Source organism: Schistocerca gregaria, chromosome 8 (genome assembly GCF_023897955.1).
Source record: "Schistocerca gregaria isolate iqSchGreg1 chromosome 8, iqSchGreg1.2, whole genome shotgun sequence".
Classification (NCBI taxonomy): Eukaryota; Metazoa; Arthropoda; class Insecta; order Orthoptera; family Acrididae; genus Schistocerca; species Schistocerca gregaria.
The window spans coordinates 26,490,495-26,504,043 of record NC_064927.1 but is presented as its reverse complement, the minus strand read 5'-3'; the positions used below and the strand labels follow the sequence as shown (position 1 = coordinate 26,504,043).

Below are 13,549 nucleotides of genomic sequence, written 5' to 3'. Positions count from 1 at the left end.
GTAGTAATAATCACACTGATATCGGCGGCATAGGCGTGGCAGACCGTTTTGTTGTTTAACGTTTGCAACCCATGTAAAGTTATGTAAAACTTTTTAAGAAGTGGCTCTATAGCAATCGAGAATAAAGTCATGGAAAGGGGGCACCCTTGTCGTACTGCTTGTCGTATAGGCACAGGGGCGGTTAACTGGCCGTTAACCTTCACGCGTGAAGACGTTCCGCAGATACATTTCTTAATAAGCTGTCGAAAACGCTGACTGAATCCCATTTTACTCATTGTGCGCAATAAAAATCCGTGATTAATTCTGTCAAACGCCTTATCGAAGTCGAGAAACAGTAACGCCAAATCAGTGTTGGTAATCCAAGTTAAATAAGCCAGGTCACGATATTCACACAGGGCATTTAACATAGATCGACCACTGACTGCACTCGTCTGATAAGGGCCAAGTACTTTGCCAAGAAGCACTTTAAGCCTGTTGCTTATAATCCTAGTCAAGATCTTGAAATCGGAGTTAAGCAACGTAATGGGCCGAAAATCATTTAACATAGTCGGATTTGATGTTTTAGGAACCAGGACAACCATTCCTTGCGTGAACTGCGGGGGGAAGGCAGCATGCGAGAGCAATTCATTGTACATTTGGGTCAATTCGTCGCCGATCACATCCCAATACCGTGAATAAAATTCGACCGGTAAGCCGTCTAAGCCGGCAGCTTTGTTCTTGGCAGCGCACGCAATAATGGACTTAACTTCAGAGTAGGTGACATTGGCCAAGAGATCAGCGTTATCATCCTGATCCACTGTGGAGGCGATGTCGGTTAAAAATCATCCCCCGCCGATAGATCGGTATCTGACTCGGAATAATGTTCTCGAAAATAATTGAAGACATACGCCTTGATAGCACCCTGCTCATTGTACAGATGCCCCCCAGCATCCGTAAGATGAGCAATAAGTTTTTGTTTACCACGTTTCTTTTCCCGTATGATATGGAATAACGATGTGGACTCGTGGGAAACGTCATCAGAAGAGCGCGATCGTACCCGATTACCAACAAGTGCTTCACGAACTAAAGCTGTAAGTTTTGCTTTGATACGCTTGATGCGGATCAGGTTGTCGGACAATGCGGAGGGATCGCTGTACAGCTGGCGTAAACCGAGGAAATAAAATTCTAGAGACTGTTTCCTCCAATAAGCCCTGGTCCTGGCAAACTGGCAAAGACATTTCTGAATCCGCGGCTTAACAAAATCCGTCCACCAAAGAATGCGCTCCCTATACCGAGCTTGCCTCTGGAGGCACTGCTGCCACGTGGCAACGAGGCAACGCCTTAAGTCCGCTTCTTCTAGCAGAGAGACATTCAGCTGCCACGTGCCGCGTCCCAAAAATGTCTTCTGTCGCAAATGCCGTAACGTTATGTGGTATGCGGAGTGGTCACTAAAACTGAGCGGCCATAGTTCACAATCACGAATGGTATTTAAAAGATCTTGAGAAACATAAAACCTATCCAGACGGCTGGAAGAAGCAGCGCTCACATAGGTATATCCCATCGTGTGTGGTCGAAGGTGACACCAACTATCTTGTAAATGCAGTCCATCTGTTAACATTAGTAGCTCGGGACAAAAATTAAAATTCGGACGTTGATCTGCTTTTCGCAAAACGCAGTTAAAATCCCCACCCAAGATGATCTTCAGACGAATGTTTGTTAATAATGGCACAACTTCAGCCCTAAAAAAATCACTTCTGTCCCGTCTGCCAGCGGACCCTGTCGGGGCGCACACGTTCAGGAGAAGCAAATCCTCTAATTGGACGGCAATGCCGTGTCCCGTTTCTAAGATCGCTGTAGGTTGGTAAGCGATGCCAGCTTTGAATAAAATCGCAGTTCCCGTCTCAGTGCCTAGATTTAATATGGCATCATACCCAGGTATTTCTCTAACCTTGGGTGACACAACTTCTTGGAAGAAAACTATATCGATATCTGCTGCATGTAGAGAGTCGGTCAAACATTTAAGTTTGACATCGGATGCGATCCGATTTAAATTAACTGTGGCAAGTGTGTAATCTTGCATGGTGGGGATAGGAAGGGTCCGTTTTATTCACTGTCGTCGGCCCAAGACTTTTCGGATGGCGTATGCTGATGGCCAGTATCCATCAGCTCAGGACTCGGACGGTCGACATGCATGTCCATATCGGCCTCCCCCACGTGGCGGGCGACGGAACCCATTTTATCTGTGCTGCCGCGGTCACTGCCGTCTTTTCGGATCTGCTTTATGGTGCGCTGCAGTTTCTTTTCCAGTGCGTATCTCCTCCTCACTCTGCTTCCGTGCCGCCCGCTTAGATTTCCCCGTTCTTTGGGGAGGTGCGTCGGCGTCAGAAACGGTTTTGGTATCCGTCAAGAGGCTGTGCGTAGAGCCTTCCTCAGATTGGTCACTGCCGGGAGGGAGGGGTGTGTGGGGCGCAACGTCAGGGGTGCAAGAAATGCGCGACCTGTCGCCACCATCCGACAACTGTTTCAGCTCAGCGTACATGGTTGGAGTAATGACGGGAGTCGGTCCTGCATGGTCGGCACGACGGCCGACAGTCGTGGAAACCTGCAGGTGTGCAGCGTGGCTGTCGGCATCGGTGACATCACTACGAACGGGACATTGGGGGGTTGTCGCAGAGTTGTTGACAACAACTGCGCCGGCGTCTGGGGTCACCGCAGCCGGTTGGTGGAGCGTCGGGTGTGTCACAGGCGACTCCATCAGAGTCTGGGCGTAAGACAACCGATTGTCATCTTGCCCATCGAGAGGCGTAAGACGATGTTGCATTCTTCGTCGACCCGCCCGGACACGGGGACAAGCAGATTTTAAATGGTCGGTAGAACCACAAATTACGCAAGTTCTCGGTTGTCCTTCGTACATCACCACTGCTCGAAAACCCTGCACCAAAATGTTGGACGGGATGTGCTTCGTCAAATCAATTTTCGCATTCCTAAAGCCATTATCTACATTGAAATGTCTGTAACCCCTCCACTGCTCGGCATGAATTTGCAGGACATTACTGTAGGGAGACAAAGCTTGCCGAATTCTATCGAAGCTAACTTCGAAAGGCAGATTAAATATCCGGCCGTTTCGAAGCCCTAGGCCAGCATGACTAACAGACACTGCATATTTCGCCTTTAGAATTCACAAAATCCGCTGTGCCCTCCGTGAGGGTCATAATACGAACGCAAGGATCGTCACTAACAAATTTTACATACACAGCGTTCGCAAGAAAATCATATGAAAAGCCAAGAACTTCTTCATCTCGCAGTCCTAAACGATCGTAAAACCAGTCAACGAGTTCATGAACCTGAGGTCAAGCATATCCATACGGAAATCCAAATCGTAGCGTGTAACGTCTCAACACATCTTCCATCACTTTCTTGAAGTACTACTTACAGTACCAACAGCTGCGGGCGACGCCAAGCTGCTGTTTCCCACCCATTCGTTACATTCAACCTCTTACGAGACTGACCAAATATAGACTGGGAACAAGACCACACATTTTGTGCATTCGGAATCGAAGGCGGGGCGTCCCTCGCCGCATTTGCTACGATGGTCATTTGATACTTCTGTAGAAGCAGCGGCGCCGCCGCCGCCGCCGACGACGACGACCGCGAGAGGCTCTGAGATATGTGAGAAATACATCTATAAAATATAATTCAGACTGCCTCGTCCCACATTATGCTGTACCGCTTTGGCAAATGCTTTATCTGCGCTATTCGCCTTAATCACATCTGAGAGTAATTCTTAATAAAACGCCTGTCGCTAATTGTTCGTCATCCCAGATACTGTTTGCTATACGGCCACGATGCACAACTGATTTCCAAAATTCGTCTGCCTCCTGTGAGGATCGAACTCACGACCCCTGGTTTACTAGACCAGCGCTCCGCCACTTTTATTTTTTTAATTTTTATTTTTTTACAGACTGTGTGTACTATATCCCTCTTGTTGTAAGCACTAGACAATCAGAACAGCTACAGGGCGGAGTAATTCACATCCTCAGCGGTAATTGCATTGCCACAAAGGCAGAGCAATTCCATAGGCGTCAGCTTCAAAAAGGTCGCATGCCGATACCCGGGTTCGAACTAGGGACCTTTAGATCTTCAGTCTAACGCTCTCCCAACTGAGCTTTTTTTTATCAACAACTAAAACACTCTTCTTTGCTTGTCTCTGATTGCTTCTGGAGAAGTATAGAAAAAAATAGCTCCGTTGCTAACACAAGAATTGTCCTCATTTTCCGGCGTACTGGAGTCTGCGAGTGGCGGGGGTGGGAACCAGGACGCGTCACAGAAGCAGTGGGGCCTCTTCGCGGCACCACTGGTGTCCTGCGGCCCGGGCCCACCCACTTACACTCACATGTCTCACCCTATACCCATTCTATTAAATGTTAATTTAAGCATATTGCCGAAAATGTTGCCATGATTAGGATATCCGCAGGTTTTTGCGAATTCGACGTCCATAAACAGCTTGAATTCTAAGTGATCGTCACCACCAAGTTTATTAAAAACATAGCTGGAATAGGTGCCCAGCAACCACATAACTACATTATTTTTCGACGGCGGATAAAATCGCACGTCGGGTCGAGACAACATAGTTGAAGGTATGTTGGTGGTTGTGGTCCTCGTAATGATGGCTAGTTTTCTCTCAGCCAACTCCAATTTCGTGCACGTTCTCCGCAGGTATAACTGTGCATAACGGTATCCACCAGTTGACGGCTATGGCACAGAGTTGTATCACTGAGTCCGATTTTATGTAGCCTCTCACTTGTACTAATCACTTCATTGATTGCTTTGTACCATGCAGTTCGAGCGGCTGAAGTAAGGATCCTGGAACTGACATTACGCCACACTATATCCCAGTTGATGCCACTGCACTTCGTAACAATTGGATTTGGTCCTTCATGTTGTCGCCAGTATGCCAATATTGCTGTAGCTGCTAAATGTCGAGAATTTAAGCTCTTGACTGATGTAGCTGCATGCAAGGAAATAGTCGCGGATGTATTTGAGCTTGTAACTGATGGTCTGAATGTTCAGCGGGGGGTCAAGGCTTTGCGGCCTGACAGCATAGAATAATTGCGCCGTAATGCCCGAAGGGCAGTTGGTAAGGATAGAGACCGTCCTTGTGACATAGAGAGCCGCTGCCTTTTTCTTGATGTCGACTAAGCCCATCCCTCCGTTCAGGGGGTGGAGTGTAGCAGTTTTGGCAGATACACGAAAAATTTCCACGCGCTAAATAAAATTTGTTATCGTCGACATAGTATTTCTAGCAATGACAGCAGGGAGCGGCAGGAGCTGCGCCATGTAGTAGGCTTTTGATAAGATACAGGCATTGATAAGTTGAATGCGATCAAATTGGTTGAGGCTGCGATGGTAATTATCAATTAGGGCTCCATTTATTTTACGTGCTACATCTCGCCAGTTTGCCGCTATCATCTGTAGAGAGGACGCCATCAACATGATCCCCAGAGCCTTGTGTTCTCTGACTTGTTTAGCATAATCAACACGCAAATGCTGGAGGCCACAGAGGTTCAGAAATTTGCTTTTGTGTTCATTTAACTGCGCTCCTGACACCAGACAGTATTTCCGAAGTTCAGCCTCTAATACGGTGACATCATCGACATCGCGAATCACTACACCCACATTGTCGGCATAAGCTCCGATTACACTTTTTACCCCAGAAATTGTAATCCCAGTGAGTTTCGTCTGCAACTGTTGTAACAGAGGTTCAAGGAAAAGTACAAAAGCAACATAGACAGAGGGATCCCTTGTGGAACCCCTCGGTTGATTGGTATTGGTCGCGTCAGTCGTGAGTTGACAGAAAGTTTTGCAGTGATTCCCATGGCCGCGTTTTTAATCATGTCAATCGTGTTCCGAGAGTAGCCCAATCTTTGCATAGTCTCGAGAAGGTAAGCATGATTTACGAGATAAAAAGCTTTAAAAAATCAAGAAAGATCAGCCCACATTTCATGTTACTAGCGTTCGTTAACGCAATGACGTCGCGGTAAAAAGCAGCCGTTTGCAGAATTGTTCTCCTGAAGGCGCATGTCTGCTGTTGGCCAATGATTTTAGCAGTGAGTGGCGTGAGTCTCATGTTAATTGCGCGAGCCACGATCTTATAATCCGAGTTTAACTACGATATTGGCCGGAAATTGGTGATAGTTTTAGTACCTCTGTTTTTAGGGAGAAGCACAATTTTACATTCCTTAAAGAAGGGTGGGACAGACGTTCCTTGCAAGACTTCGTTCACGACGTGAGTGATTTTGTCCCCGATGATGTGCCAATATTGCTTGTAAAATTCAATTGGTAAGCCATCAGGGTCCGGCGATTTCCCAATCGGCGAACTGCAGACAACCCCCACAACATCTTTATTACTGAAGGCCAACGAGATAGAGTCATTGTCTTCCCTAGTTACGGTAGATGAAATGGCACTAAACAGTCCATCATAGCAGTCATCGTGTAGAGTCACTGATGCGTAGGTTTTGACAAAATAGTTGTGCAGTGGTGTGACAATCTCTCGTTATGTGTCAACCGTTGTTCCATCCTCGAGTTTCAGGGCGTCAATAAAAGTCCGCCTCCTGTTCCTTGTATGTTTGAGGAGGTGGTACAGAGCCGCTGCTTCATCATCTCTGACCGACGTCACTTTAGATTTTATCTTAAGGCCGTCCAGTTTCATCCTCTTCAGAATGATTAATTTTGCCTTTATTTTCCGAATGTCGTCAATTCTGGTGGCCGTCGCGTCTGCACGATCGTACAGGTCCCGTAAGATTGTGTAATAAAATTCCATCGTCTTTTTGATTTCCGCCGCCCTTTCAATTCCGAATGACATGATAACTTTTCGCAGTTTCGGCTTTGCCTGCAGAGTCCACCACTCTATAGTGCTGCGAAACTTGTGAGTAGCGCGCAAGCACTGCTCCCAAGCACGACGCACCCCCTCCTCCAGCAAAACATCCGATAACAAAGACACATTCAGGTTCCATTGATCTTTATACCATCGCGTGGGTTGGGGAAGTAATTTCAAGCACGCGATGACACCACTGTGATAGGAGAAACTGGAGGGGATCGTCTCTACTTTTAATAAATCATTCTCGATAACATCGGAAACATAAATCCGGTCGATTCTGCTGCAGGAATATGCGACGATGTGAGTGAAGCGTACCAATGTCGGGTACCTAATTTCCCACGCATCTTTAAGTTTGAGGTCGGTCACGAGGCGCTTTAATTCAGACGAATAATTAAAAGTTGGGGACTGATATTTCCTGGATAAGACACAATTAAAATCACCACCAATGATAATGTGTCGGGGATTTTTCCGAAAGAAAAAAAGTAGCTCGTTCCGCTCTATACGTATTGCCAGAAGGTGCGTACAAGTTGATGATGGTGACGCCGAAAACAGTGATCCCGATCCTTCTACCCGATTCCAATTTGTCGATCTGAGTAACTGGAATCCCTTCTCTAATTAAGACTGCGGTGCCCACGGTCGTTTCCAGGGAAAAATTTGCAATGCCGACAAACCCAGGAAGAGTAAATTGTGGCATCGACACCTCCTGCAAAAGTGGTATATCAGTACCGGGCTCATATAGATATTGTTTTAATGCATGCAGTTTCACTTCTGATCAAATTTTATTAATATTGAGGGTCGTGATCGTATAGGCCTGTGACATAATAACAGGACGTCTGAGAGAAGGAGGGATCAACTGCCGTTAATTGCCCACATCTCCATGCCATTCCATGTGAGTAGCGGCCGCGCAATTCCTGTCTGGAGCGTCACTGAGTTGATCTCTTGCATCTTTGTTTTTACTCTTTTTCCGGACAGCATTAACATTTGGTGGTACTTGGATCCTGTGACGGACACTCTGCAGCACCGCTGCAGTCGGAGGTGTGGGAGGGTCTTGGGTGATGTCAATCGTCTCTCCCGACACATCTTGCGCCGGGAGCGCATGCGCCGAAACCGCTGGCGAGCGATCAGCTGAGCCACCACTTTCACTATCAGCTTGTTTGGCAACACTCGCTGCCCGAAGTTGTTTGTTGTCACTGACAGTCCCAGGCTGCTGTGTTTGTATACCGTCGCGGAGTTGATGACATTCATGTTGTTCTGAGGCTAGGGTGGGAGCAGTTGCCACGTGTTGTGTACCGTCCGCTCCCGGAGACATTGTTTGTATACCATAACGGCGTGCCGCGATGTGAGTACTTCCAGTAGATACGTGAGCCACATCTACTTGTTGACTTTCCTGAGTGTGCTGTTGCGGAAGTTCTGAGACATGAGCCTGTGGTAACTGAACGGCGTCGACGGAAGTATCGACGCTTGAAATTGCGGTAGAAGAATCGTCCACAATCGCTGCACCGGTTATAACTTTAGTACCCGAAGCGATCCCCCGTACGACCGATTCCGCGGTCTCGTGCGCACTGAAGGTTTTATCATCAGAGTCACGGCTGTCACAAGTTCAACGCCTCTTATTAGTCGTGGCATCGACCTTCGCGGGTGGCTTAGCACCATTGTCTCTCCTTACCAGAGCTGGAAACTCTTCAGGGCGAAATTCTTTTAGCTCTTCCGAAGGTACGGCAGAACTAGGGACCTCACCCTCTACGATAGGGTTATCCGAAACTACATCAGCCAACGTAAGACTTTTACGCTTCTGTAGCGAATTTTTTAGCACAAACATTCGCCTGGGCCAGTCATGACGCAGGTGACCACTCTCATTACATATATGGCATGTGGGAGTTTGGCCACTGTAAGTAACATGAGCCCTATAGTCACAAACGGTAACATGCGAGGGTATATTCTGCTTTATATGCATTTCTACTGATCGGACGCCACTGTAACATTGTAACCTGTGCTGGTTTGACCACCGTTCGTTACGAATCTGCTTGATATCCCCGAATTTGGACAGAACTTCCTTCAGATAACAATCTTCTACTTCAAGGGGTAGGTTAAAGATACGCACATTGGTATACTCCACATCGGCATTGGAAATGAGCACAGTACTTACAGACTCGTCCCGGTGTCGAAAAACAGCTCTCCCTCCGTGTTTCGTCAGAATCTCTTCCAGTAATACAGGATTCAGCAATTTTACAAATAAGCAATATTCCTCGGTATCATAATACGCCGTGTGCACTTGATCAGAGGTAATTCCAATGACATCCACAACCCAATCTGGTATTTCCAAGGCACTAGGCTGCACAGAACGGGTAGACTTGTCAAATTCAAATCAGAGTGTACACTTTCTCGGAAATAACCTGGACATTGCAAATCGATAACTAGCAAAGGAACCGCTAGAAGAACACAAGAATGAAAATCAAACTCAAGAACAATATACACTAAATAAAAACACTTCACGATAAAGAGAAAACTTAAGTTGTTATCACGACTTTTAAACACGTGGCGGAGTGGAGCACTTTACACGTCCGATCAGCACGGTGTCACAGGCGCGACTTCCACTGAGCTAAAGAGGCACGGCCTAGCGGTTCTTTTGAGTACTTCGTCCTTACGGTCGTCTCGATCATCAGTCTTCAGCTGACAACACTTCTTATCACCGACTAATATTTGCAGCTTTGGCGAACCATTACTGCTTGGCTACACATCTGACACGTAACCGATGTACTCTCTAACCAACACCACTTGCATTTCAGAAAATGTCTTTCTCACATGTCTACAAAATCGCCTTCACCTTCAAATACAGTTTCCTTGCGACTGACGGAGACCTAGGCAAAGTTTAAAGTTGCTATTTCCATTACATAACGTTCATCAGAAAAACGGTTATTATCATCTGCAGCGGAACAAAATTCCGGTTCGCCCAGTGTGGGGCTCGAACCCACGATCCTGAAATTAAGAGTTTCATGCTCTAGCGACTGAGCTAGCCGGGCTGCCTCGGTAAATATGTGCCGGGCAGCACGTCACACAGTACTCGTTTGGGTTGGGTGGTCCCATGCAGAATCTCTCCATGTTGCCTAATGTTTTCTTAACGTCACACTCGTCACGTACTTCACTTTTATTTCATAATCATTTCTGAGAGGTAAAGGAATTGAATGAAAACCTGCAGAGTTAGTGGCGTCAAAATTAACACACATACTTGATGTGGCTCATAAGCCGAACGAGTTACTTTCCGACGTTGTCTTAGATGTGCAAGTGCCAGTCAAAACTCGCGGCGACGGAACTCTGCCGACCATTTCGTTAGTTAACACCGGTCTTGTTGTGTGTGTTTCAAGCTCAAGAGCATCTCCAAGCAGGAAATGGTCAACAGAAACATTCAGGCGGTTTTGTACAGCACAATTGCTACACTAAAACGGTATGTTTCTTTTTCAGAACTGGAAAAAAACGACCGTGACAGGATTTGAACCTGCAATCTTTGGATCCGAAGACCGCCGCCTTATCCATTTTTTTTATTATTATTATTTTTCTTCTGCTTACGAAATGAAGCTTGAAAATCTTGCCAATCGAATCCTTCAGTGTGGTTGTAACTTGGGAGTCGGTCAACATGATATATTATTCGCCTTATAGATGGTCCGCCTTTTTGCAGTGAATATCTGCTGAACTTTCAGTAACATGAAATTCAATCAGTTGACCTGTTAGTTTCTTTATTTTACGTCACAGTTTTGAGCAGGTAGTTGGCGAAGTGATCCTTGTAGTTTTGTGTTTTCATTAGCAGATGGTGCTGAGTTGTAAGATAGACCCAGAAGTCTTCTTTACTCTTTTCTTCTTTTGTAAATAAGTAGTGTACTGTAGCGGATTTTAACCAGTTTAGTGCGTTCCTTCTCGTCCGTGGGTACGGAGTATCATCCGGCGTTAGAAAGGCAGCAGGCGTTATATATCTGGGAGATGTTCTGCTGATGAGCGCCAACTTGTTCGTGATATATGCCCATATATCTTTTACTTTGTCGCACACAAATCTGTGTTCATCAGTATCTATTAAATTACACGTGATGCATAAAGGTGATTCTGCGAAGTGTATGTTATGTAGTTTGGAGTTAGTGGCCAATTTTCTGTTAACTGCGAAATACCAAGTGGCTTGCATTGCTGACGGCTAGTGTGGACAATGGATGTTCAACCAGATTACCTTCCAGTCGTAAAAATTGTATTTGTCTTCGACGTTATTTGGCTTCTTATCTTTCATGAGTTCCTGGTACACGCGTTTCACTGCCGTCATTGCTTGTACGGGGTCCTTGTCTGTGCATTACTGTACTCCAATAAAAACCGTTTTAAATGATAAAGTCCGTTTGGAATATGTTGCACCGTGATGGGTGGACTGAGGTTTGCCGGAGCTATCTCAGTAAGCAGGTGAGCAGCGAGACTATCTGCTGAGTGTTTCCATTGGTGGAAAGTTTTTGATATGTATAAAGCTTGCGCCTTCTTTCCAACATCGACAAGCTTTAAGCCACCATTTTTTGTGGCCAGCGTTAAGGTGTCAAACTGAACTTTAAAAATGTGACGATGGCTGACAAACTGTCCTAATGCTGACATAATTCGTTTTGCAGTGTGTGCAGACATTGGTAAAATTTGAGCGATATAATTGAGTTTTGAGGTGAGATATACATTTGCGACCGTGACTTTCTGAATTTCATTTAGTTTTCGTACACTGTGTTACCGTATGCCGGCACGAATAGTCTGTAGAAGCTTTCTATAGTTGGTTGCAATTGTGTGCCGGATATTACGCTGAAAATCAATTCCAAGACACTTGAAGATCTTCAGCTGACGTAGTTGCCTGTGAGGGCGCGATCCTAGGCCGCGGCCAATATTGAATATTCCAGACTTTGTCCAGTTTAGTTGTGCACCGGACGCTTGCTCATATTGCCTGACTGTCTGTAGTGCGGTTTCCACTTCAGTTCTATTTATGATAAGGAAACCGACATCGTCTGCATACGCCTTGCACACAACTCGGGATCCATGTATGACGATGCCCTGTAAACTTTTCGTCAGGGTAGCTAACAAAGGCTCAATGGCAATCGCAAAAAGCGCCATGGACATTGGGCAGCCCTGCCTGACGGAACTGACTATCTCTATTGCTCGGGTAGGCTGGCCATTGATGATGATTCTGGATGAATTAGTCGCTACCATCTGTTGTATAATGGCAACGAACCCAGGTGGAAAACCCATCGCAGACATGGTACGAAAGAGATACTGGTGGTTTACCCTGTCAAAGGCTTTGTCGAAATCTAAGGACATGATGGCACATTTCAGTTTACAGACTTCCGCAATGGAGATTAAATCACGGTAGTCGCATAGAGTCTGTTGAATTTTCCGATCCTTGCCCACGCTGGTCTGGTAAGGGCCAATGATGCTGGTCATCGTGGATTTAAGCCTTTGGGCCAATAGTCTCGCAAAGATTTTATAGTCGCTGTTGAGCAGCGTTATCGGTCTTAGATTTTTTACGTTGGCACCGCCTGAGTTTTTTTTAATTAGAACGATTGCGCCTTCACAGAAGCTGGTGGGGATCACGTTGTTGTGGTCTAGAAGTTCGTTACACATGCAAGTGATCTTCGCCTTTATGGTGTTCCAGAATTTTTGATAGAATTCGGCGGGAATTCCGTCAGGTCCGGGGGATTTATTCTTAGCACTTTCCCAGATGACATATCCCACGTCGTCTTCGGTTGCCACGGCTAATAGCTGTTCCGCGTTCGCGAGACTGACTCTGTTGTGCAAATTATTCAAAAGATCGTCCCGCACTTGCACGTTAACTTCTATTTTTGACATCAAGGTGGTGAAGTAGTTAAGCACCGCCGCCTTAATCTCATTGTGCGTAGTCAGCGTTGCGCCATCCTCAGCAGTTAACTCCGTCAGAATTTTACGGGATCCTTTCCTACTTTCTTGGATCATATGGTAGACTGAGGTGAGTTCTTGGTGTGCAGTAGTCTGGACCCGCGACCTGACTTTGTAGCCTTCTAGCTGCGTCCTCCTTAGGGTTAGGATTTTGGCCTGGATTTTCTTAATTCGTTTACATTGCTCGACGGCCGAAGTGCCGAGCGCATACAGTTCCCGCAGACAATGAAAATAGAAATGGATCGTCCTGTGAAGCCAAAAGCTCTTTTCCCGTGCGTAGTTCATGAAACACCACCTAATTTTAGGTTTGGCGCACCTGAGCCACCAATCAATGGCTGTATTGTAAGAGGCAAATCTCTGTTCACATTCTCGCCAGGTTTGGAGGAAGGCTTCTTGACACGCCGAGTCTTGAAGATGTGAAATATTTAATTTTCACAGGCCCCTGTATCGATACGTTCGTTGTCGGTCTAGAGTGATAGTACAGATGTATGCAGCATGATCTGAGAACGCCACTGGCCATACTTCTGACTGCAGAATGTTATTCCTCAAATTAGGTGTGACATAAATTCGATCGAGACGGCTTGCCGAATGGGTCGTAATATGGGTAAACCCAGGTGCAGCCCCATGCTTGAGCTCCCAAGAGTCAATTAAGCCTAAGTCTCGTACAATTCGTTCCAGTTCAAGTGATCTGTTAAGATTGGGAGTCTGGTCCTTTGCACTGATGACACAGTTAAAGTCACCTCCGAAGATAACATTGTCGTGGCGGACGCCAAAGATTGGAAC

At 46.2% G+C, this 13,549-nt stretch overlaps 1 non-coding gene across 1 annotated transcript; it reads right to left on the bottom strand.

The window, feature by feature from the left end:
- Positions 1-9,803: 9,803 nt before the first annotated feature.
- Positions 9,804-9,876, bottom strand: Trnak-cuu (transfer RNA lysine (anticodon CUU)). The gene has a single exon. It is a non-coding gene; the product is annotated as a tRNA-Lys (tRNA).
- Between the last annotated feature and the right edge of the window lie 3,673 nt (positions 9,877-13,549).